The sequence below is a fragment of the Lithobates pipiens genome, unplaced genomic scaffold (genome assembly GCF_037356315.1).
Source record: "Lithobates pipiens isolate NorthernLeopardFrog02 unplaced genomic scaffold, aLitPip1_a1.2 Scaffold_18, whole genome shotgun sequence".
Classification (NCBI taxonomy): Eukaryota; Metazoa; Chordata; class Amphibia; order Anura; family Ranidae; genus Lithobates; species Lithobates pipiens.
Genome location: NW_027507758.1, coordinates 553,735,141 through 553,758,305, shown reverse-complemented (window position 1 = coordinate 553,758,305; position 23,165 = coordinate 553,735,141). Strand labels below are relative to the sequence as shown.

The following is a 23,165-nucleotide window of genomic DNA, read 5'->3' as shown; positions in this document are numbered from 1 at the left end:
CAACCATAGTCATTGATACTACCGAAAATGTTACCGCACATCAACTTTAATGGCCTCCCAGTCTAAGGCTGGATTCACACCTACGCATTTTTATGTGCTTTTTGCATTTTGCTGATTTGCACTACAGATCGTGTTCCATAGGAAACCATGTTATTTGGACTCTAGGGCAAATCTGCAAAATGCAAAAAGCACTAAAACTGTATAGGTGTGAATCCAGCCTTAGTCTGCAGGGTTCAGTATTGGGTTGGCCCACCCTTTGCAGTTATAACAGCTTCAACTCTTCTGGGAAGGCTGTCCACAAGGTTTAGGTGTGTGTCTATGGAAATGTTGGACCATTCTTCCAGAAGTGCGTTTGTGAGGTCAGGCACTGATGTTGGACGAGAAGGCCTGGAGTGCAGTCTCACCTCTAATATATCCCAAAGGTGTTCTATCGGGTTGAGGTCAGGACTCTGTGTAGTCCAGTCAAGTTCCTCCACCCCAAACTCACTCATGCATGTCTTTATGGACCTTGCTTTTTGCACTGGTCCAAATCATTTGGTAGAGGTGGGGGTTATGGTGTGGGGTTGTTTTTCAGGAGTTGGGATTGGCCTCTTAGTTCCAGTGAAGGAATCTCTTAAGGCGTGAGCATACCAAGACATTTTGGACAATTTCTGCTCCCAGCTTTGTGGGAACAGTTTGAGGATGGCCCTTTCCTGTTCCAACTTGTCTGTGCACCAGTGCACAAACTTGACTGGCCTGCACAGAGTCCTGACCTCAACCTGATAGAACACCTTTGGGATGAATTAGAGTGGAGACTGCGAGCCAGGCCTTCTCATCCAACATCAGTGCCTGACCTCACAAATGCTCTTCTGGAAAAATGGTCAAACATTCCCATAGACACACTTCTAAACCTTGTGCTCAGCCTTCCCAGAAGACTTGAAGCTGTTATAGCTGCAAAGGGTGGGCAATGCAATACTGAACCCTACGGACTAAGACTGGGATGTCATTAAATGTCATGTGTGTGTAAAGGCAGGCGCCCCAATGCCTTTACACACAGTTTATTCTGGGAACTCAGAAACAAATGCTGTTAATTCTGGAAATAGACGGCATCATGTATAGCATTTTTTATTTCAGTCATAGTTTCATTCATAGCTTTTACAAAGAAAACATTCTGACTGGGTTCTCTCTCCCTAACGAGCATACGTGTCATCACTCCATTAATTCCTATAGATGATCTGTACAGTACTCTTGGTAGCCACCAGTCACCCAGCAGAGTAGGAATCAGGGTGGATATAAATAAATGATTTTTTTTTTTTATCTGATTTTTTTTTTGATTTTTTTTTATCAATTTTTTTAATAAAATGCTTTTGGGGTAAAAATCTATCTAAAGATAAATTTCTATTTAGGATGCATTAATAATTTAGTTTATTCAGCATGAAATGGAGCTTAGTTATGTAGCATGAGGCTGTATATTCTGCAATATTTACATTTTTTGATAAACTCATTCAATGAATCCAAGCTCTGCAAGCTGAGATAACAGGCACTGCATTGATGTATTCACAGTAACCAGGCGATAAAACAAAATTCAGGAATATTCCTTTATCCCATTATTTTGCAAATCTATGTACACTACAAACTGTATGATTGAATAGGCTCAGATATCACTGATTTACTAACCTGACAGCTTATTATTCTAAATAAGAAACCTTCATTTTGTTTGCAAATATTAAAGATTCTAACTACCAATAAGTCCTTACGTTTAAAGAGCACCTGTCACTTCAGATCCATCATGGCAGCACTTGTTAGCGGGCATCCACTCACCTGCTGCCACCACGTCCCTCACCTTGTTGTGTCACTGCCACATCACCAGCTGTCCCATTAAAGTGAATGGGACTGTCGGTGAGTCAACAGCGGGTCAGAGGAGGAGCCACTGCGGGACAGAGATGACAGTTGCTGTTTAAACACTTGACATCCGTGCTATGGCTAAATGACGGCCACAGTGAATTCAAATCCACCCTGGTAGGAATCATCCATAGTAATGAATAGGGCCCCTGGGTGCATGCATGGTAGGAAGAGGACCTGGATGAGACACTTTCCTTGCAAAGGCTCTGTAGTGCCAATCAGGACTTACCAATGAGGACCATGGAAGTCGGAAGAATGGAAATTTACTAGGAAGACTGCAATTAATGAGATGGTTCTAAAGTTGTCCTTTAAGCAGGAAGTCTGAGCAACAAATAGTTTTCTGTGTTCTTTCTTTTTTATGTATTCTTTATTAAGGCCCCAATCAAATCTGATTACGTAGATTCATGCAGATTTATCCTATTCAAATTCAATGGGTGTGTCTGAATATGCGCTGCACAAGTATTTATGTGCATTTTTCAAGCATTTCTCTGCCTAACAACTAGGCTCCTTCTCCTCCTCCTGAAGCTTATAATACATATAAAAAATGCTTCAAAAACGTGTATATATGCGTTAAAACATACCAAAAATTCACTGGCAAATCTCTGGCAAAAATACGCTCTGCTCAGGTGTGAATGCAGCCTTGATGTATAATTAAAGACTTTTTTTTTTTTTTTGGATAGTGTGGAGAGCAGGCATGTACCGGCCATCGGGACTACTGGGAGTTTCCCGGTGGGCCGATGGCTCAGTGGGCCACTCTGATGTAAGGGGGCTGGTGATGGGACACTCTGATGTAAGGGGGCTGCTGATGGGACACTCTGATGTAAGGGGGGTGCTGATGGGACACTCTGATGTAAGGGGCTGCTGATGGGACACTCTGATGTAAGGGGGCTGCTGATGGGACACTCTGATGTAAGGGGGCTGCTGATGGGACACTCTGATGTATGGAGGTGCTGGTAATGGGAAACTCTGATGTAAGGGGGCTGGTAATGGGACACTCTGATGTAAGGGGGCTGGTAATGGGACACTCTGATGTAAGGGGGCTGGTAATGGGACACTCTAATGTAAGGGGGTGCTGATGGAACACTCTGATGTAAGGGGGCTGCTGATGGGACACTGATGTTAGGGTGTGCTGATGGGACACTCTGATGTAAGGGGGCTGGTAATGGGACACTCTGATGTAAGGGGGTGCTGATGGGACACTCTGATGTAAGGGGGTGCTGATGGGACACTCTGATGTAAGGGGGTGCTGATGGGACTCTCTGATGTAAGGGGGTGCTGATGGGACTCTCTGATGTTAGGGAGTGCTGATGGGACACTCTGATGTAAGGGGGCTGGTGATGGGACACTCTGATGTAAGGGGGCTGCTGATGGGACACTCTGATGTAAGGGGTCTGCTGATGGGACACTCTGATGTATGGAGGTGCTGTTAATGGGACACTCTGATGTAAGGGGGCTGGTAATGGGACACTCTTATGTAAGGGGGCTGGTGATGGGACTCTCTGATGTTAGGGGGTGCTGATGGGACACTCTGATGTAAGGGGGTGCTGATGGGACACTCTGATGTTAGGGAGTGCTGATGGGCCACTCTGATGTAAGGGGGCTGGTGATGGGCCACTCTGATGTAAGGGGGCTGGTGATGGGACACTCTGATGTAAGGGGGCTGCTGATGGGACACTCTGATGTAAGGGGCTGCTGATGGGACACTCTGATGTAAGGGGGCTGCTGATGGGACACTCTGATGTAAGGGGGCTGCTGATAGGACACTCTGATGTATGGAGGTGCTGGTAATGGGACACTCTGATGTAAGGGGGCTGGTAATGGGACACTCTGATGTAAGGGGGCTGGTAATGGGACACTCTGATGTAAGGGGGTGCTGATGGGACACTCTGATGTAAGGGGGCTGCTGATGGGACACTCTGATGTTAGGGTGTGCTGATGGGACACTCTGATGTAAGGGGGCTGGTAATGGGACACTCTGATGTAAGGGGGCTGGTAATGGGACACTCTGATGTAAGGGGGTGCTGATGGGACACTCTGATGTAAGGGGGTGCTGATGGGACACTCTGATGTAAGGGGGTGCTGATGGGACTCTCTGATGTAAGGGGGTGCTGATGGGACTCTCTGATGTTAGGGAGTGCTGATGGGACACTCTGATGTAAGGGGGCTGGTGATGGGACACTCTGATGTAAGGGGTGCTGATGGGACTCTCTGATGTTAGGGGGTGCTGATGGGACACTCTGATGTTAGGGTGTGCTGATGGGACACTGATGTAATGGGGCTGGTAATGGGACACTCTGATGTAAGGGGACTGGTAATGGAACACTCTGATGTAAGGGGGTGCTGATGGGACACTCTGATGTAAGTTGGTGCTGATGGGACTCTCTGATGTAAGGGGGTGCTGATGGGACTCTCTGATTTAAGGGGGTGCTGATGGGACTCTCTGATGTAAGGGGGCTGGTGATGGGACACTCTGATGTAAGGGGGTGCTGATGGGACTCTCTGATGTTAGGGAGTGCTGATGGGACACTCTTATGTAAGGGGGCTGCTGATGGGACACTCTGATGTAAGGGGGCTGCTGATGGGACACTCTGATGTAAGGGGGCTGCTGATGGGACACTCTTATGTAAGGGGGCTGGTAATGGGACACTCTGATGTAAGGGGGCTGGTAATGGGACACTCTGATGTAAGGGGGCTGGTAATGGGACACTCTGATGTAAGGGGGTGCTGATGGGACACTCTGATGTAAGGGGGCTGCTGATGAGACACTCTGATGTACGGAGGTGCTGGTAATGGGACACTCTGATGTAAGGGGGCTGGTAATGGGACACTCTGATGTAAGGGGGCTGGTAATGGGACACTCTGATGTAAGGGGGCTGGTGATGGGACACTCTGATGTAAGGGGGTGCTGATGGGACTCTCTGATGTTAGGGGGTGCTGATGGGACACTCTGATGTTAGGGAGTGCTGATGGGACTCTGATGTTAGGGAGTGCTGATGGGACACTCTGATGTAAGGGGGCTGGTGATGGGACACTCTGATGTAAGGGGGTGCTGATGGGACTCTCTGATGTTAGGGGGCGCTGATGGGACTCTCTGATGTTAGGGAGTTCTGATGGGACACTCTTATGTAAGGGGGCTGGTGATGGGACACTCTGATGTAAGGGGTGATGATGGGACACTCTGTTGTAAGGGGGTGCTGATGGGACACACTGATGTTAGGGGGCGCTGATGGGACACTCTGATGTTAGGGAGTGCTGATGGGACACTCTTATGTAAGGGGGCTGGTGATGGGACACTCTGATGTAAGGGGGTGCTGATGGGACTCTCTGATGTTAGGGTGTGCTGATGGGACACTCTGATGTAAGGGGGCTGGTAATGGGACACTCTGATGTAAGGGGGCTGGTAATGGGACACTCTGATGTAAGGGGGTGCTGATGGGACTCTCTGATGTTAGGGTGTGCTGATGGGACACTCTGATGTAAGGGGGCTGGTAATGGGACACTCTGATGTAAGGGGGTGCTGATGGAACACTCTGATGTAAGGGGGCTGCTGATGGGACATTCTGATGTACGGAGGTGCTGGTAATGGGACACTCTGATGTAAGGGGGCTGGTAATGGGACACTCTGATGTAAGGGGGCTGGTAATGGGACACTCTGATGTAAGGGGGCTGGTGATGGGACACTCTGATGTAAGGGGGTGCTGATGGGACTCTCTGATGTTAGGGGGTGCTGATGGGACACTCTGATGTTAGGGAGTGCTGATGGGACTCTCTGATATTAGGGAGTGCTGATGGGACACTCTGATATAAGGGGGCTGGTGATGGGACACTTTGATGTAAGGGGGTGCTGATGGGACACTCTGATGTTAGGGGGTGCTGATGGGACACTCTGATGTTAGGGAGTGCTGATGGGACTCTCTGATGTTAGGGAGTGCTGATGGGACACTCTGATGTAAGGGGGCTGGTGATGGGACACTCTGATGTAAGGGGGTGCTGATGGGACTCTCTGATGTTAGGGGGCGCTGATGGGACTCTCTGATGTTAGGGAGTACTGATGGGACACTCTTATGTAAGGGGGCTGGTGATGAGACACTCTGATGTAAGGGGTGATGATGGGACACTCTGTTGTAAGGGGGTGCTGATGGGACACACTGATGTTAGGGGGCGCTGATGGGACTCTCTGATGTTAGGGAGTGCTGATGGGACACTCTCATGTAAGGGGGCTGGTGATGGGACACTCTGATGTAAGGGGGTGCTGATGGGACACTCTGATGTTAGGGGGTGCTGATGGGACACTCTGATGTTAGGGAGTGCTGATGGGACTCTCTGATGTTAGGGAGTGCTGATGGGACACTCTGATGTAAGGGGGCTGGTGATGGGGCACTCTGATGTAATGGGTGATGATGGGACACTCTGTTGTAAGGGGGTGCTGATGGGACACACTGATGTTAGGGAGTGCTGATGGGACACTCAAAATGTAAGTGGGCCGGTCTGGATGAAGTCCAGGGCCAAATTTCTGTCCCAGTCCAGCCCTGGTGGAGAGGGATCAGATCTGTGACCCCGTTAGGGAGACTCACCCTCTACTTTCATTTTTAACCATTATCATCGAAAGTGAAGGTAAAAGGAAATCACTAATTTTGGGTTGACGCCGAAACAGGATTATCGGCACTAGTTCTGGTGACACCCAGGGATTCCCTTACTCAGAAGGGATTTCCTCTCAATTCCTGTATTTGGCATGGGATAGGATGTGAAAGGAAGTCTGAACAACGAGCCACAGATGTGGAAAGAAAACTGACGGGTGGTTGTAACCCTCCCTTGCTCTATTAAAAAGAAAAAAAATGTGGCCTACAGTTCAACAATAAGGGCTCATTTACTTGGGCACCATACAGCATTAGGACCCCTTTCACGCTGAGCCGTGGCCGCATTAGCGCTAAAGCAGTGAGCATTTTAGCTGCACTTTAGTGATGTTTAATCAGGGTGTTTAACCCCCACTAGCTGGGCACTTTTAACCCCCGCTAGTGGCTGAAGAGGGGGTTAAACGTACCCATGTTGTGGCGCTTCCGAAGTACTTTTCAGGCTCTTTGGAAGCGCTGCCAATTCATTTCAATGGGCAGGGTGTTTTGGAAGCTTTGTATACAGCACTCCCAATCCGCTCTAAAGATGCTGCTTGCAGGACTTTTCCTAACGTCCCCCAAGCGCACCGCCCCAGTGTGAAAAGACACACTAAAATGTATTATAAAAAGGAATCCCCTGGGGGAGGATTTTAAAGGCACGTACAACTTGATTGAAAAACAATGAAAAATATTTTATTACATAAAACAAACAAGGAAGTAATATACAATATACATAAAAAAAATATCTCTGGGTACAATTATAAAGACACTGTTAATAACAATGTGCACCACATAGGTTTATAATATAATCCATGTAGGTATAGCCACCCTACGCGCTTCGGAGCTTAATAAAGCATATCCTTCTTCAGGGGTGTAGATACAACATTAACATGGAATCTGTTGAATAACGGAGGACAAGATATTAGAGCGGGAGATGTAAGCGCCCAGATGTAATCCACATATAAACTGACAAAAGAATCCATATAAGCCATGGGAATACCATGGATTTGGGGGTGACAAATAATGAAATAAAAAATGGTCATGTAATAGAGTTGCACAAAATGCTGAAGGCCTCCCTCGCCCTTAAAGGTACAGAATAAAATAATTAGCTTCAAACACTGGCAAAATAGAACGATAATCAATTATTATAGTGCAATATAACTCTACTGCTTAGTTTAACAATAACACAATCATACAACAGTTCATTTAGCAATAACGCCATCAAAATAAATAATAGTACATATTGGATGACTTATATGTAAAAAGCGCAAAAGATGACAAAAAAAGATAGTGGTATAAATATCATAAGTATAAGTAGCTAATTCCCTATTGTTTCCTACCCCCTGAGACGAACCCTTCCAAAAACGGTTTGAACCAAATAGTGTCGTTAAGACCCGGAGACTGAGTAGCTTTCAAGGAGTGAATCCATCTGCAGGAGAATTTTGTTCCAATCTCCCCCCCTGTGGTTTGGGGGAATTCTGTCCAAGATGAGGAATTTGATTTTGGGGAGTTTCCCCCATGGACTAAGGTGGTGTGGCGGCCTAGGGGGAGGTCCGGATCACAGGTGCGCATACTAGTAATATGCCTATATGCACGTTTCCAAAATTCCTGTTTGGTTTTGCCAACGTAAAAACAACTGCACTCACACAGGAGCAAATAAATTACTCTGAATGTGTGGCAGTTGGCAAAGTGTTTTGGGTGAAAGATTTTGCCATTGGGCAAAAGTGGATTTTTTTGTGTCAACATAAATCTGCAGTTATGACATTTACCGCATGTAAAAGTGCCTTTGTATTTGCAGTGTGTAAAACTTGTAGCGTCTCGAAATTCACTTTTCACAAGGGTGTCACCAATGGATGTGGCTTGTTTGAAAGTAAAGGAGGGTTTTGATGTCACAAATTTGCCTAGAGACGGATCGCATGTAAGAATGTGCCAGCATTTTTCAATCATTTTCTTAACCTGCTCTTGTTGGTTGCTAAATTTAGTTATAATTCTGATATCCTCAGTTTCCTTTTTAGATTTTTTGCGATGTATAAGGTCGATTCTATTGTGAAGGCAAGCTCGTTTGAAGGCGCGCTTCAGGGAGGTATGGGAATAGCCCCGCAAAAGCAATCTCTTGCGGAGCTGATTGGCCTCCTCCCGAAACACGACCTCATCCGAGCAATTACACCTAACTCGAAGGTACTGGCTGTACGGGATGGAATTTATTAGGGGTTTGGGATGAAAGCTTGACACGTAGAGAATAGAGTTGCCTGCAGTTGGCTTCCTAAATAGTTTACTTAACACTTTGCCAGATTCACCCCTGTAAATCTCCACATCAAGGAAGGTGATGCGATCAAGATCAGAGTTCATAGTAAAATGTAGATTAAAGTTATTCTTGTTAATTCTCAGGAGCCACTGTTCTAACGGGTCATGGGGGCCGTCCCAGATGATGAAGATGTCGTTGATGTACCGGTACCAACAAAGAATGTGGTCCGAGTACATCGACAAGTCCTCATCATCCAGAACCATTGCCTCCCACTCCCCCAGGTACAGGTTGGCGTAGGATGGGGCATAGCAGGTCCCCATCGCTACCCCCTGCACCTAGAGGAAGTAGGAGCCGTTGAAGGTGAATACATTGTGTTGTAAAATGAAATCTAAAATTGACATGATAAACTCCCCGTATCTCGGGTCGATCTCGGGGTTCTTGGATAGAAAGTGTTGAACAACTGCTATCCCCTTTTATCGTGAGGGATCGAGTTGTAAAGGAATTCTGCATCCACTGCTACAAAGATGGCGTGGTCCAGAATGATTAAGGAATCAATGACTTGAAGAAACTAAAGAGTATCCTTAACAAAGGAAGGCAAGGAGGAAACTTTGCTAGTGTTGTCACTGACAGCCAACGCCTGAGATAATTGGCCTACCAGGGGGGTTGTTTGCATTCTTGTGAATTTTTGGCAAAGCATAAAATACGGGAACACGTGGAAATTTATTTTGAACAAATTCCCAAGTTTGTTGGGTGATAATTTGATTAGAGAAGGCCGAATCAATGATAGCATAAAACTCAAGGGTGTACTTCTTCACAATGTTGGCAGGGACACAACGGTACCAGTCAGTGTTGCTGAGTATTTTAGTGCACATTTCGATGTATGTTGTATTGTCAAGAAGGACAATATTTCCTCCCTTATCTGATGTTTTAATTGTGATATTTTTGTTAAGTGAGAGTTGTTTAAGGGCTATGTGTTCCTGTCTACTGAGGTTGGCTAGGACCTGCGTTTCCGGATTTTTAACGCTTCCAAATCATTGTAGATGAGCTTCAAAAATGCTGCGGCATTAGGGCATGTACTGGGGGCAGGGCAAAAGTCAGATTTCTTCTTAAGATTGGATTTAGTTTACCTTAAAAGGGATATCCTGTGGATCTACTGTGTCCTCCAACAAGGAGGTTAAATCGAGTTGATCAATAAGGTCAATTGGATTATTTTCTTTCAAAAGGGCCACTAATTGGTCCAGTGCTTGTGTTTCTTGGGAGGTGTGTGTAGTATGAACTTCCTTATTGGAGAAAAGTTTCTTTAGAAGTAATTTACGAACAAATAATTGAAGGTCTTTATATACGTCGAATACATCAATATCTTGGGTAGGGCAAAAATTGAGGCCTTTCCTCAGGACGTTAATTTCATCAACAGGGAGCTTGTAAGAAGAAAGATTAACTTTGGTTAAATCAGATAATAACTCGCCTGCAAAAACGGCTCTCCTGCAGTCTGTGTGGAAGCCCCAAGTGCTTTCACACTGAGGAGATGCGCTGGCAGGACTTTAAAAAAAAGTCCTGCAAGCAGCATCTTTTGAGTGGTGTATACCGCTCCTCCACCACTCCTGCCCATTGAAATGAATGGGCACCACTGCCGAAGCACCTGCAATGCGATTTGGCAGCTGAGCTTCACGGGCACATTTAACCCCTTCCTGGGCCGCTAGCTGAATTATAAGTGCCCTGCTAAAATGACGGTAAAGCTCTGCTAAAACTGGCAGCGTTTTACCGTCAACGCCTGCTCGCTCCAGTGTGAAAGCAGCCTTAAGACCCCTTTCACACCAGGGTGTTTTGCAGGCGCTATAACGTTAGAAATAGAGCTTGCAAAACGCCCTAAAGAAGCTGCACCATTGTGTGTAGTGTGAAAGCCCGAGGGCTTTCACACGACACTGGCAGGACGTCAGAAAAAAGTCCTGCCAGCAGCTTCTTAGGAGCGGTGTGTTTACCGCTCCTCCACCACTGCTCCCTATTGAAATCAATGGGGCAGCGCTGTAATACTGCCGGAAAAACGCCGCTATTGCGGCATATTGCTGGCGGGTTTAACCCTTTTGCGGCCGATAGTGGGGGTAAAAGTGCCCCGCTAGCACCCGAAATGCGCCGCAAATCCGGCGGTAAAACGCCACTAAAAATAGCAGCGTTTTACCACCCACGCTATCGGTGGTGTGGTGTGAAAGGGGTCTTGGTGATACAGAAAATTTCTTACATTAAACAAAACAAACATCCAAACAGTTCACGTGTATGTATAATTTAGAATTATATATATATATATATATATATATATATATATATATATATATATATATATATATATATATACATATAAAAAAACAGGTAATCAAAACTTTTGGATGAAAAAAATGGGCTAACTTTACTGTTTTTTTTTTTTTTTTTTTTAAATCTGTGTATTTTTTCCCCAAAAAATTGAGTTTGAAAGACCGCTGCGCAAATACCGTGTGACATAATATATTGCAACAACCGCTATTTTATTCCCTAGGATCTCTGCTAAAAAATATATATATATAAGTTTTGGGGGTTCTAAGTGAATTTCTAGCAGAAAATACTGGATCTTTATTTGTAAGCATCAAGTGTCAAAAAAGATTTAGTCTTTAAATGGTTAAACTGAGAACTTCTACACACAGAGTTCAATTCATTCATTCAAGTGTAAACATTGTATCATTTTGATCTTTTCTTGGCAGACTGCCCAGGAGACAAGTCACTGAAGTCATTTGCAAGTTGCGCTGAATATATCATCGGCCTTTTTTAACAGAACAATCGGCCGATGCCGATTAATTAAAAAACGCCAAATATCGGCTGATATATCGGTCGACCTCTAGTTGAGACTGTACAATTATGGGGGGTGCCCACAAGGATTTGTTCTAAAAAAGAAGGATCATTGGAAATGGTGTCAATAGAAGTAATAGTAATTGGGTTTTGATTTACAGTGCTAGTGTGGGTGTTAGGAGCGGCTTCCGGAACAGCCGCGGAAGGTGTAACCAACTGCCCCGGAAGTGATGTAGATGGAGGTGCAGATTGAGGATGTGTAATCATATAGAGTGTGAGTTTTTTAGCTTGTTGCTTTTCGGTGGAATCGCCGGAATATAAATTAGTACTCGGTGTGGTCTTGGATTTTTGATTAGATTGGGAATGTGAGGGGTGCGACTGATACGAGGAGTTTGATGTAGAACGGGGAAAAGAGGAAGTGTTTCTAATTGGTTGAGTAGAATTAACCGAGGGGTGTGGTAGATTTAAAGGGCCTTTACTTAAATTGGGTTTGTTGGAGGTAAAGGTCCATGTATGTATATTATATGTTACTTCCTTGTTTGTTTTATGTAATAAAATATTTTTGATTGTTTTTCAATCAAGTTGTATGTGCCTTTAAAATCCACCCCCACGGGATTCCTTTTTATAAACCATTTTTTCCGGATGTGGCACAACTAATACCGAAATGGGATCAGGAGATCAAGTCGTAGTCAAACATAATAACGAATGGGGATTCATTTTGGATTTTCATATGCAATACAAAGTGGTAGAAGATATCTTCAAGCGGCATTGGCATGTCCTTTTGCTAGATAAAAAACGAAATCCTGCATTTCCATCTCAACCTCAATTTATTTATAGGAAGGCCCCAAATTTCGGTGACAAAATTATAAAAGAAAGTGGTTGACCCCCCGAAACCTCCAACTACTTTTTGGGATCGAAATGGCTTTTTTGCTTGCCGGAGATGCAAAGCTTGCTGAGAAATCTCTAGGCCAGTTAGATCATTATACAATTTTTCCTCTCCATCAAATAATCGAGTGTTCAACATAAAACAGTTTATTACATGTAACAGCACTCACGTTGTATATGCTTTAAAATGCCCTTGTGGGTTGATGTATATTGGAAGGACAAAAAGAAAATTTAGAGTGAGAATCGCTGAACACATTCATAAAATTAAAATTGGATTCAAAGACCATAATGTGTCGTTACATTTCAAACTCAAATATAATATGGACGCCACTGGTCTCCAATTTTGGGGAATTGAACAAATCAAACCCTATTGGAGAGGAATCAATATGGTACGGGAATTGTCAAAACACGAGACTCAATGGATATAATTAGTTGATGTTTTGAGTCCTAGGGGCCTGAATATCGAATTGGACATCAATTGCTTTATAAGTGACACTTAATCAGATTATATCAATTACATGGATGCGCCCCCTGTGGTGGATTAGATCATTTACGCTCTACCATTCATGCATTGTTAGAAGGGGTTGGATACACAGAATTATCTATATAAAGGAAAACCAGAGACGATCCTGTATAAAAGAACCACATCCGAGTACACACAAAGATCAATGATGATCGTAGAGTAGTGTGCATAAAAGTAATTACATAAGAGCAATCATATAAAAAGAATGACACACGTACGGATGGACTTACTATAGACGCTTCTGTGAAATATATACACAGATTTTCATTTGAATTAAAAATCATTTTCCAGTTAAAAATAATTTTTAAACTATAATTTATTTCTTAAACTAAAATCAATTTAGATTTGAATTTGTTCCTCGATTTTTTTGATTATAGATGGGTTATTTACTAATCAAAATAAAAGGGCATAATCTATCATGGTGTTAAATCCCCATAATTTCTAAACCAGTTCCGGATTTATTCATTTCATTCTTAAGGTACTGTAATTTTAAATCTTTTTTTTTTAATATATATTTTTTAATGAATTAATTAGTTTTAATTCATTAAATAATAGTGTGCTTGCTCTTACTTTCACAGCGATACCTCACATGTGTGGTGCCATGGGCATAGCATAAGGGGTTGCAGGGGTCACAATGGCAACCCTGTCCCTAGCTCCAGGGGGTCCCAGCAGCCTCCCTGCCATATTATCATATCCTCCACAAAGTCCAGCTCTGATCTGCCATAGGGCCCCACAGCCACGCTCCAGTACTGGGTTTCCATTTTGCCTTCCACAATTGACACCCCTCCAATCTCATTGGCTGTGAAGCATTTCCAGAATGGAGAGGAGCATGAGGTAAGAACAGCCCAGGATGGGTAAGTGTCTGTGCTATGTGCTGGCAACATGGAATGGTAACCGTGCTTAGCGAGGCAAGAGGAGGAGACTGCTGCTGTCCTATAGCCATGATGGGACCTTCATGTGTCTTCTAGTCACCAGCTGGGATACTCTGTACGCCCCCACTTGGGGATGTCTGCTTACCCCGACTTCCCTGACAACTGGGGAAAAGATATACACCTCCGGGAGGTGACCTTCCCCCAACACCTTCCAAAACTCACAGAGAAACCTTCAGAAATTGCTAAAACAAATCCCTTAACATCTCATCAGGGGGCCCCTGAAGGGCTACTGGCTCCAGATTTCATGTCACATGGCTTTGCCGTCCCAGATCTAAGTTGCACCCCCCCAAAGCCCCCTGACCACCCCACTGCCCTGGATACTATGCCCGGCTGCTGAGCTCCTTTCCCATTACAGCACTCTATACTGCTCCTTCTCCGCAGGGCTGAAATCACATTCCTTTACAACACAGCCAGTTAGCCATGATCTCCACAGGGTGTATCTGCCTACTGCAAATACACTGCCGTTCTGACAGAGAATTTCGCAAGTCAGAAGGACAACATAAAAGCCAGAAACACCCTGTGAAGACTGAGAGACTGCGTGTAAAGGAATGTGATTTCAGACCTGTGTACTGTGGGGGCCGAGGAACTCTATACAGTGCTGAGATGGGAAAGGAGCAATGTCAAGTGACCTGCCAGGGGTCCCTCTCCTCTGATTCTCCAACGGTAATCACTGTCCTCTCATGTAAAGAGGAACTCAAAACTCTTAAGCCACTTTGGGTATCTTGGCATGCAGTGGGTGTTTCTGCACGCACGGTTGAAGTGGTGGGTGGTAATGAGGGGGGTCCAGGCCAACTTTTGCATCGGGGCCCACAAGCTTCAAGGTATGCCTTGTGTGGTGCGACCGCTATTTACATAAGTATGCAGGACCTACATGCACGTTTACATTTGTGCATGAGCATGGGTGTATGGGGCGCTTACATATTTTTTTTTTTTTGGATGAACAAGGGATTAACAACATTCATGGTCTGTGACATATCCAGTTTTTAAGCCCATATCTCTCCTTTTGCCTCCAAAGCATGTGATCAAAGCAAGATCAGTTTGATCAGATGCTGTACAAACCAGTAATGGCTTCTAATCAAAACAAAAGTAATGTAACAGAAGAGGGGAAGAAACTCTTTCACAGTGATTGCGATTAGAGCGGTTATATTGGTAGCGGGCTCCCCGATGGGACAGGAGAGCCCGGTAAAGGTGGATAGGGTCCCCCTTGCTCCATCTGTAAAAATGACCGAGAGGCTGTAGAGCCAAGTGGACCATTTTTCCCCAAATAGCGAAACACTCAGAGAAAAAGGATAATACCAAGACCATTGTTGTAGCTGCACTGATCCTGATCCTTGCTGAGCTTGAATCCATGTATGACTGGCTTTAGTTTGCCTCTATAGATACCCTGTGCTGTTATTCCAGGTATAACAGGCCCCTGTGCACAAATGGCATCCCACACTGTGTATTTTTGGCCCAGGGATGACATCTAGCACCGTGTGTCACGGGCCCACAGATCAGGTGGCACACCGGATATGGCAATGGTACACTCATGAAAGGAGGATGGGAAAAGGGAAGTCTATTATAAAACATTTTCAGATGGGCATTCCAATCAGGTCCACCTATCAGTTTTTACGGCTGACTTGATTGGAAGGTCCATTCATCCCTATGGACAAGCAGCTGTACACAGACTTGTGTCCATTTACACCCGCCTACCCCTGGGTTCGATCAGGCCCTTAAAAACAAAGCGTAGAGGACTCTCTCTTGAGTTTAAGGTGAAGCAGTTCCTACTGAACTGTCCGAGATTCAAACCATGTATGGGCAGGCTGATTGCACCCAAGCTTATTGATCAATCCACTTGGGTACAACTAGCCTGTTTGATTTTTCATGAGATCATTGCTAGAGGTTAAGCAATAATCACTGTGGCTCTCCCCATGAGGAGAACACAATAGCTCCACGGGATGGATTCCCCCATCAACATCAGTGTTGATGGGGGAATGCACCTATTTTCTTTCCTGCAACCACAGGTTGAAAATCTAACCATCTATGGCTGGCTTAACAGTCATCGGAGTTGCACCTGCTCTGACTAGATGGAGGTTGGAATCAGACCTGTGTTCCGGTGCATTGTGTTTAGAACGAATAAAAGAAAAAAAAATTCTTACACACACTATTTATTTTTATTTCATTTTATTAAATGTTTTTCACAATATAACAATAAAGTATATACATAATTTCTTCTGCCATGATGCACCACAATGCATGGTAGTGCGTTGAACTGCATTGTGTTGAATTGTACTGCATGTGTGTTGGAAGTGCATTTGGTCAATGTGTTGGGGTACCATTGACGATGGATGGCACTGCACCACACTGATGCTTGTAACGTGAATTAAAAAAACATAGGTTGGGGTAATGCACATTTACCACAACACAATGGTGTGATTTTGCACTAAAGCATGGCAGTTCACAGAACCATCCAAAACACAAATTTCCCCAGCATACTTACCAGCTAGCCAGCATAATATAACGAAAAAAAGGCTAAACTGTTTCTGCAATTTACATTGGATGCAAATATATGTGAAGCCGCACTGCCACGTCAAGGCCCCTCTGCAAAGTGCGGTCCCTAACTATAATGTTTCTAAATTGAGAAATATATAGGAAGAAATAAATAGAGTGTCTAAACTAGTTACAATTTTTTTTAAAAAACAGAGGTTTTTGTTATATATTTGCATTCATAAGTGAAGCTACATAGAGCTCCCAGGGATCCCATTGGATCTTCCTTGTGGCTTGTGCTTGGTCACAGTGAGACCTCGTATGATTGGGATTTCTGTGTCCCTCTAATGTAATGTTTCCAGGGTATATGCCTGTTAACCCTCTAAGTCTTAGGTGCTCGCAGTGATACTGGTGTTAGGTTTAGAAAGTCTCTAGCACTCAAAAAGATTATTTCCACTTATTGTGAAAAAATTTCATATTATTCCAGCCACTGTTTTATTGCTGGTTTGATAGTACCAGAAAATAAAAAAAAACTGGCCTCCAACCTCCCCTTATAGCCAGTCCAACACACACCTAAAAAGTATCAGCCTCCCGCCTGCAAAAAAACCCTGTGTCACTCCTGGAGCCTGAACGGCCCACTTTGATGGAGCCAGAACGGGGGTGTCACACTCTCCTGGAGCCTGAAAAGGCCCATTCTTCTGGAGCCAAACTGGCCCATTCTTCTAGAGCCTGAACGGCCCACTTTGATGGAGCCAGAACGGGGGTGTCACACTCTCCTGGAGCCTGAAAAGGCCCATTCTTCTGGAGCCAAACTGGCCCATTCTTCTAGAGCCTGAACGGCCCGCTCTGATGGAGCCTGAACAGCCCTCTCTGATGGAGCCTGAACAGCCCTCTCTGATGGATCCTGAACGGCACAGTCTGATGGAGCCTGAACGGCCCGCTCTGATGGAGCCTGAACGGCACAGTCTGATGGAGCCTGAACGGCCCGCTCTGATGGATCCTGAACGGCACAGTCTGATGGAGCCTGAACCGCCCGCTCTGATGGAGTCTGAACGGAGTGTCACACTCTGATGGAGCCTGAACGGGGGTGACACGTGCTGATGGAGCCTGAACGGGGGTGTCACACGCTGATGGAGCCTGAACGGGGGTGTCACATGCTGATGGAGCCTGAACGGGGGTGTCACACTCTGATGGAGCCTGAAAGGGGGTGTCACACGCTGATGGAGCTCTGATGGATCCTGAACGGCACAGTCTGATGGAGCCTGAACGGCCCGCTCTGATGGAGCCTGAACGGCACAGTCTGATGGAGCCTGAACGGCCCGCTCTGATGGATCCTGAACGGCACAGTCTGATGGAGCCTGAACCGCCCGCTCTGATGGAGTCTGAACGGAGTGTCACACTCTGATGGAGCCTGAACGGGGGTGACACGTGCTGATGGAGCCTGAACGGGGGTGTCACACGCTGATGGAGCCTGAACGGGGGTGTCACATGCTGATGGAGTCTGAACGGGGGTGTCACACTCTGATGGAGCCTGAAAGGGGGTGTCACACGCTGATGGAGCCTGAAAGGGGGTGTCACACTCTGATGGAGCCTGAAAGGGGGTGTCACACTCTGATGGAGCCTGAAAGGGGGTGTCACACTCTGATGGAGCCTGAACGGGGATGACACGCGCTGATGGAGCCTGAACGGGGGTGTCACACGCTGATGGAGCCTGAACGGGGGTGTCACACTCTGATGGAGCCTGAAAGGGGGTGTAACACTCTGATGGAGCCTGAACGGGGGTGTCACATTCTCCTGGAGCCTGAAAAGGCCCATTCTTCTGGAGCCAAACTAGCCCATTCTTCTAGAGCCAGAGAAGCCCACTCTTCTGGAGCCTGAATCTCCCAATCGTCTGGAACCTGATCGGCCCAATCCCCTGAAGCCTGAATCTCCCATTCTTCTGAAACCTGATCGGCCCAATCTCCTGGAGCCTGAATCTCGCACTCTGATGGAGCCTGAATCTCGCACTCTGATGGAGCCTGAACTTCGCACTCTGATGGAGCCTGAACTTTGCACTCTGATGGAGCCTGAACTTTGCACTCTGATGGAGCCTGAACTTTGCACTCTGATGGAGCCTGAACTTCGCACTCTGATGGAGCCTGAACTTCGCACTCTGATGGAGCCTGAACCTCGCACTCTGATGGAGCCTGAACCTCGCACTCTGATGGAGCCTGAACCTCGCACTCTGATGGAGCTTGAATGGGGGTGTCGCACTCTGATGGAGCCTGAACCTTGCACTCTGATGGAGCCTGAATGGGGGTGTCGCACTCTGATGGAGCCTGAATGGGGGTGTCGCACTCTGATGAAGCCTGAACAGGGGTGTCGCACTCTGATGGAGCCTGAACGGGGTTGTCGCACTCTTCTTGAGTCTGAACGTGGGCGACACACTTTTCTGGAGTTTGAACAATTTCTTCCAACTTGTTGGCAATCTTCACTCCCAAAAATTCTGCACCCCTCCCATTTAAGTGCAGTCCATCCCTTCCATAGAGCCGGGAAGCGACTGCAAAGTCAGACCAGTTCTCCATGAAGCCAAACTCCTCTTCTCTGCACCAGTTCTTCAGCCACTTGTTAAGCTCTCTAAGCTCCTGCTGCCTTTCTGGTGTGGCTTTAGGTACAGGCAGTATTTCTGAAAATACTGCTTTGGAGGTCCTTTTTTTCAACATAATCCCTATGTCCTTGAAATCATTTTGTAGACTGCTCCATCTTCCTCTAATTTGGTCATTTGTACCAATATGTACCAAGACAGCTGGGTCCTCTCCAGCCCCACGCAACAATCTTTCCATCCGATCTGCAATGTCCCGAACCCGAGCGCCTGGTAAACAACATACTGTTCGTAGTTGAGGGTCTTTGTGACAGATTGCCCTCTCTGTCCCTCTAATAATTGAGTCCCCTACCACCAGTATCTGCCTATTCTTTCTTGTAGCCTTGCCCCCATCTTTACTGGAGGAAATGTTCCCATGGTTCACCTGACATTTTGGTTGAGTCTCAATGTCGGGTACAGTCCCAATATGCACATGACACTCTTCTGGACTTTGCACACGAGCAACACGCTCTTCTGTAGTCTGAGCGGCGGCGGCGCACCCTTTTGGAGTCTGAGCGGCGGCTGCGCGCCCTTTTGGAGTCTGAGCGGCGCGCCCATTTGGAGTCTGAGCGGCAGTGGCGCGCCCTTTTGGAGTCTGAGCGGCGGCGGTGCGCCCTTTTGGAGTCTGAGCGGCGGCGGTGCGCCCATTTGGAGTCTGAACGGCGGCGGCGCGCCCATTTGGAGTCTGAGCGGTGGCGGCGGCGCACCCATTTGGAGTCTGAGCGGCGGCGCACCCTTTTGGAGTTTGAGCGGCGGCGGCGCGCCCATTTGGAGTCTGAGCGGCGGCGGCACGCCCATTTGAAGTCTGAGCGGCGGCGGCGCGCCCATTTTGAGTCTGAGCGGCGGCGGCGCGCCCATTTGAAGTCTGAGCGGCGGCGGCACGCCCATTTCGAGTCTGAGCGGCGGCGGCGCGCCCATTTGGAGTCTGAGCGGCGGTGGTGCGCCCATTTGGAGTCTGAGCGGCGGCGGCGCGCCCATTTGGAGTCTGAGCGGCGGCGCGCCCATTTGGAGTCTGAGCGGCGGCGGCGCGCCCTTTTGAAGTCTGAGCGGCGGCGGCGCGCCCATTTGGAGTCTGAGCGGCGGCGGCGCGCCCATTTCGAGTCTGAGCAGCGGCGGCGTGCCCTCTTTTAGTCTGAGCGGCGGCAGCGCGCCCATTTCGAGTCTGAGCGGCGGCAGCGCGCCCATTTGAAGTCTGAGCGGCGGAGGCGCACCCTTTTGGAGTCTGAGCGGCGGCGACGCGCCCTTTTGGAGTCTGAGCGGCGGCGACGCTCCCTTTTGGAGTCTGAGCGGCGGCGGCGCGCCCTTCTGGAATCTGGGCGGCGGCTCGCCCTTCTGGAATCTGAGCGGCAGCGGCTCGCCCTTCTGGAGTCTGAGCGGCGGCGGCACGCTCTTCTGTAGTCTGAGCGGCGGCGGCGGCACGCTCTTCTGTAGTCTGAGAGGCGGCGGCGCTCTCTTCTGGAGTCTGAGAGGCGGCGGCGCTCTCTTCTGGAGTCTGAGCGGTGGCGGCACGCTCTTTTGCAGTCTGAGCGGCGGCGGCGCGCTCTTCTGCAGTCTGAGCGGCGGCGGCACGCTCTTCTGTAGTCTGAGAGGCGGCGGCGCTCTCTTCTGGAGTCTGAGAGGTGGCGGCGCTCTCTTCTGGAGTTTGAGCGGCGGCGGCACGCTCTTTTGCAGTCTGAGCGGCGGCGGCACGCTCTTCTGTAGTCTGAGCGGCGGCGGCACGCTCTTCTGTAGTCTGAGAGGCGGCGGCGCTCTCTTCTGGAGTCTGAGAGGCGGCGGCGCTCTCTTCTGGAGTCTGAGCGGCGGCGGCACGCTCTTTTGCAGTCTGAGCGGCGGCGGCGCGCTCTTCTGCAGTCTGAGCGGCGGCGGCGCGCTCTTCTGTAGTCTGAGCAGCGGTGGCACGCTCTTCTGTAGTCTGAGAGGCGGCGGCGCTCTCTTCTGGAGTCTGAGCGGCGGCACGCTCTTTTGCAGTCTGAGCAGCGGTGGCGCGCTCTTCTGCAGTCTGAGCGGCGGCGGCGCGCTCTTCTGGAGCCTGAGCGGCGGCGGCGCTCTCTTCTGGAGTCTGAGAGGCGGCGGCACGCTCTTCTGGAGTCTGAGAGGCGGCGGCGCTCTCTTCTGGAGTCTGAGCGGCGGCGGCATGCTCTTTTGCAGTCTGAGCAGCGGTGGCGCGCTCTTCTGCAGTCTGAGCGGCGGCGGCGCGCTCTTCTGGAGCCTGAGCGGCGGCGGCGCTCTCTTCTGGAGTCTGAGCGGCGGCGGCGCGCTCTTCTGGAGTCTGAGCGGCGGCGGCGCGCTCTTCTGCAGTCTGAGCGGCGGCGGCGCGCTCTTCTGCAGTCTGAGCGGCGGCGGCGCGCTCTTCTGCAGTCTGAATGTGGACGAAACTCTCTTCTGCAGTCTGAATGTCCCTTTCAATACTGCTCACTGTGGCAGGCCTGCCGTGTGAGCTGTGTCTGCAGTAGATCTCGCCTTCATCTGCAATAAAACCAGAGGAATTTGATTTAGCATCTTTACCTACATTTCATATATTTTTCTTTATACAACATCAAATTATGAAGAAAAAAATTCAAAGCTCCACTGCCAGGGAGAAATAGTAAACCCGACATGACAGTGACATAGGAAAAACTGCTATTGGCTTTTGTATAAAAATGCTGATTGCCTGGCAGTTATGCTGACCCACTAAAATTCCATGATTGGAAGTTTGGAAGCCAACAACAAGTATTTTTAGCAGTATAATAAAAAAGCATTTCCCAAACATAGGTAATTGCTGTGGGCACATTGTGTGGGCTGCTAAGCAATTACATGGTGTTGATCACGTGGTGGAGTGTCGGATCATTTTATCAACTGAATATCTATCATAGAGATACTACCCAATATTAATATCACAACTTATAGACTCTCTCTGTTTTTTCATATTTATTGTTTGCACATTGCTACTTACTGGGTGTGTAATATATATGTGTATTGTTTATGTTATCACATTACCTAGCGCCACTATTTACTTTTAACCTATGTTTGGTAGATGCTGTTTTATTATAGCATTTCTTTTAAAGTGGCTGCTCTATATGTATCAGGTTTGTCTTTGGCGCAGTGATAAGATCTTAGGTAGCGGCTCATTGTGATCTGGTTGTGTATTATTTTTAGCAGTATGATGTTGCACTTTCATAGTTAAATGAGTGGGCAGGTCACAAAGGAAATTGTGACAGGAAGTAGTGGTGCCACCTGCCTGGCTGTACATTGTGGCAGGGGTTTGTGAAACATCAGACCAGCTAAGCAGGGGCTTTGTTGAGTGGCAGTTTTGTCAAGAAAGTGTGTCATTATCAGCCCTGAGATCAGAACACCACAGCAGCAAATGGAACTCCCTACATCTGAAAGAAATCTGGAGACATAAAAGAAATACTTTCCCTGGCCCCATTAGTTCAGCGGGGAGGGGAGTGTGTGTTTGTGTGTTGGGGGGCACTGCAGAAAGGAGACAATTTCTTCACATTCAGGCTGAGAGCTCTGCTGTTTCTTATAATTGAGATAAAATCCCAGCCTCTTTTATATCAATCTACCGGATTCCTCTGGTGAATTTATATACAAGAGGCTGGGATTGAAGAATCGGCTCCGGTGAGGACAGCTGTGGATGTTTGGACAGGTAAGTGTCTCTATATTAAAAGTTAGCAGCTATAGTATTTGTAGCTGCTGACTTAAAAATGTTTTGGGGTAGACTGGAGCGCCTCTTTAAAGTCCCACACCTTGCAAAACCTTGGGATCAGTGGACATGCGTCCTACAAGTGTGTTTTTTTTATTTTCTTTAGCCATGACAATTTCAGTTCTCTTATATGGGTTCAATTAAAGTGCTTATAAAGGCAGAGGGATTTTATCTTGCTGCATTTCTAAAAAAATAAAAAATAAATGTATGCATGCATCTCCCCCCCAGCCCCCCGCCCCCCTAGGCTCTCTTGCTCCTCACTGGCTCAGTAAAAAAAAAGAAATAATAATAATAGGCCAAAAAAGCCAATGCTGTAAAAAAAACACACTATTGCAAAAATGTTGAAAAACTCACTGCAAAGCTACTGCCATTTTTATAACATTATTATAACGTCCGGTGTGCATGAGGAAGCTTTACCATCACTGTAATGTATGGCATTGGTTTAACCACTTAAGCCCTGGACCAATTGTCAGCCTAAGGACCAGAGGTCTTTTTACAATTTTG

The 23,165-nt window shown here is 47.1% G+C and overlaps 1 protein-coding gene across 9 annotated transcripts in view; it reads left to right on the top strand.

Annotated features, from left to right (window-relative positions):
* The window catches only part of LOC143988956 (uncharacterized), a 570,864-nt gene that overhangs the window by 381,738 nt on the left and 165,961 nt on the right, over nt 1–23,165 (top strand). The gene's annotated exons all lie outside the window — the stretch shown is intronic.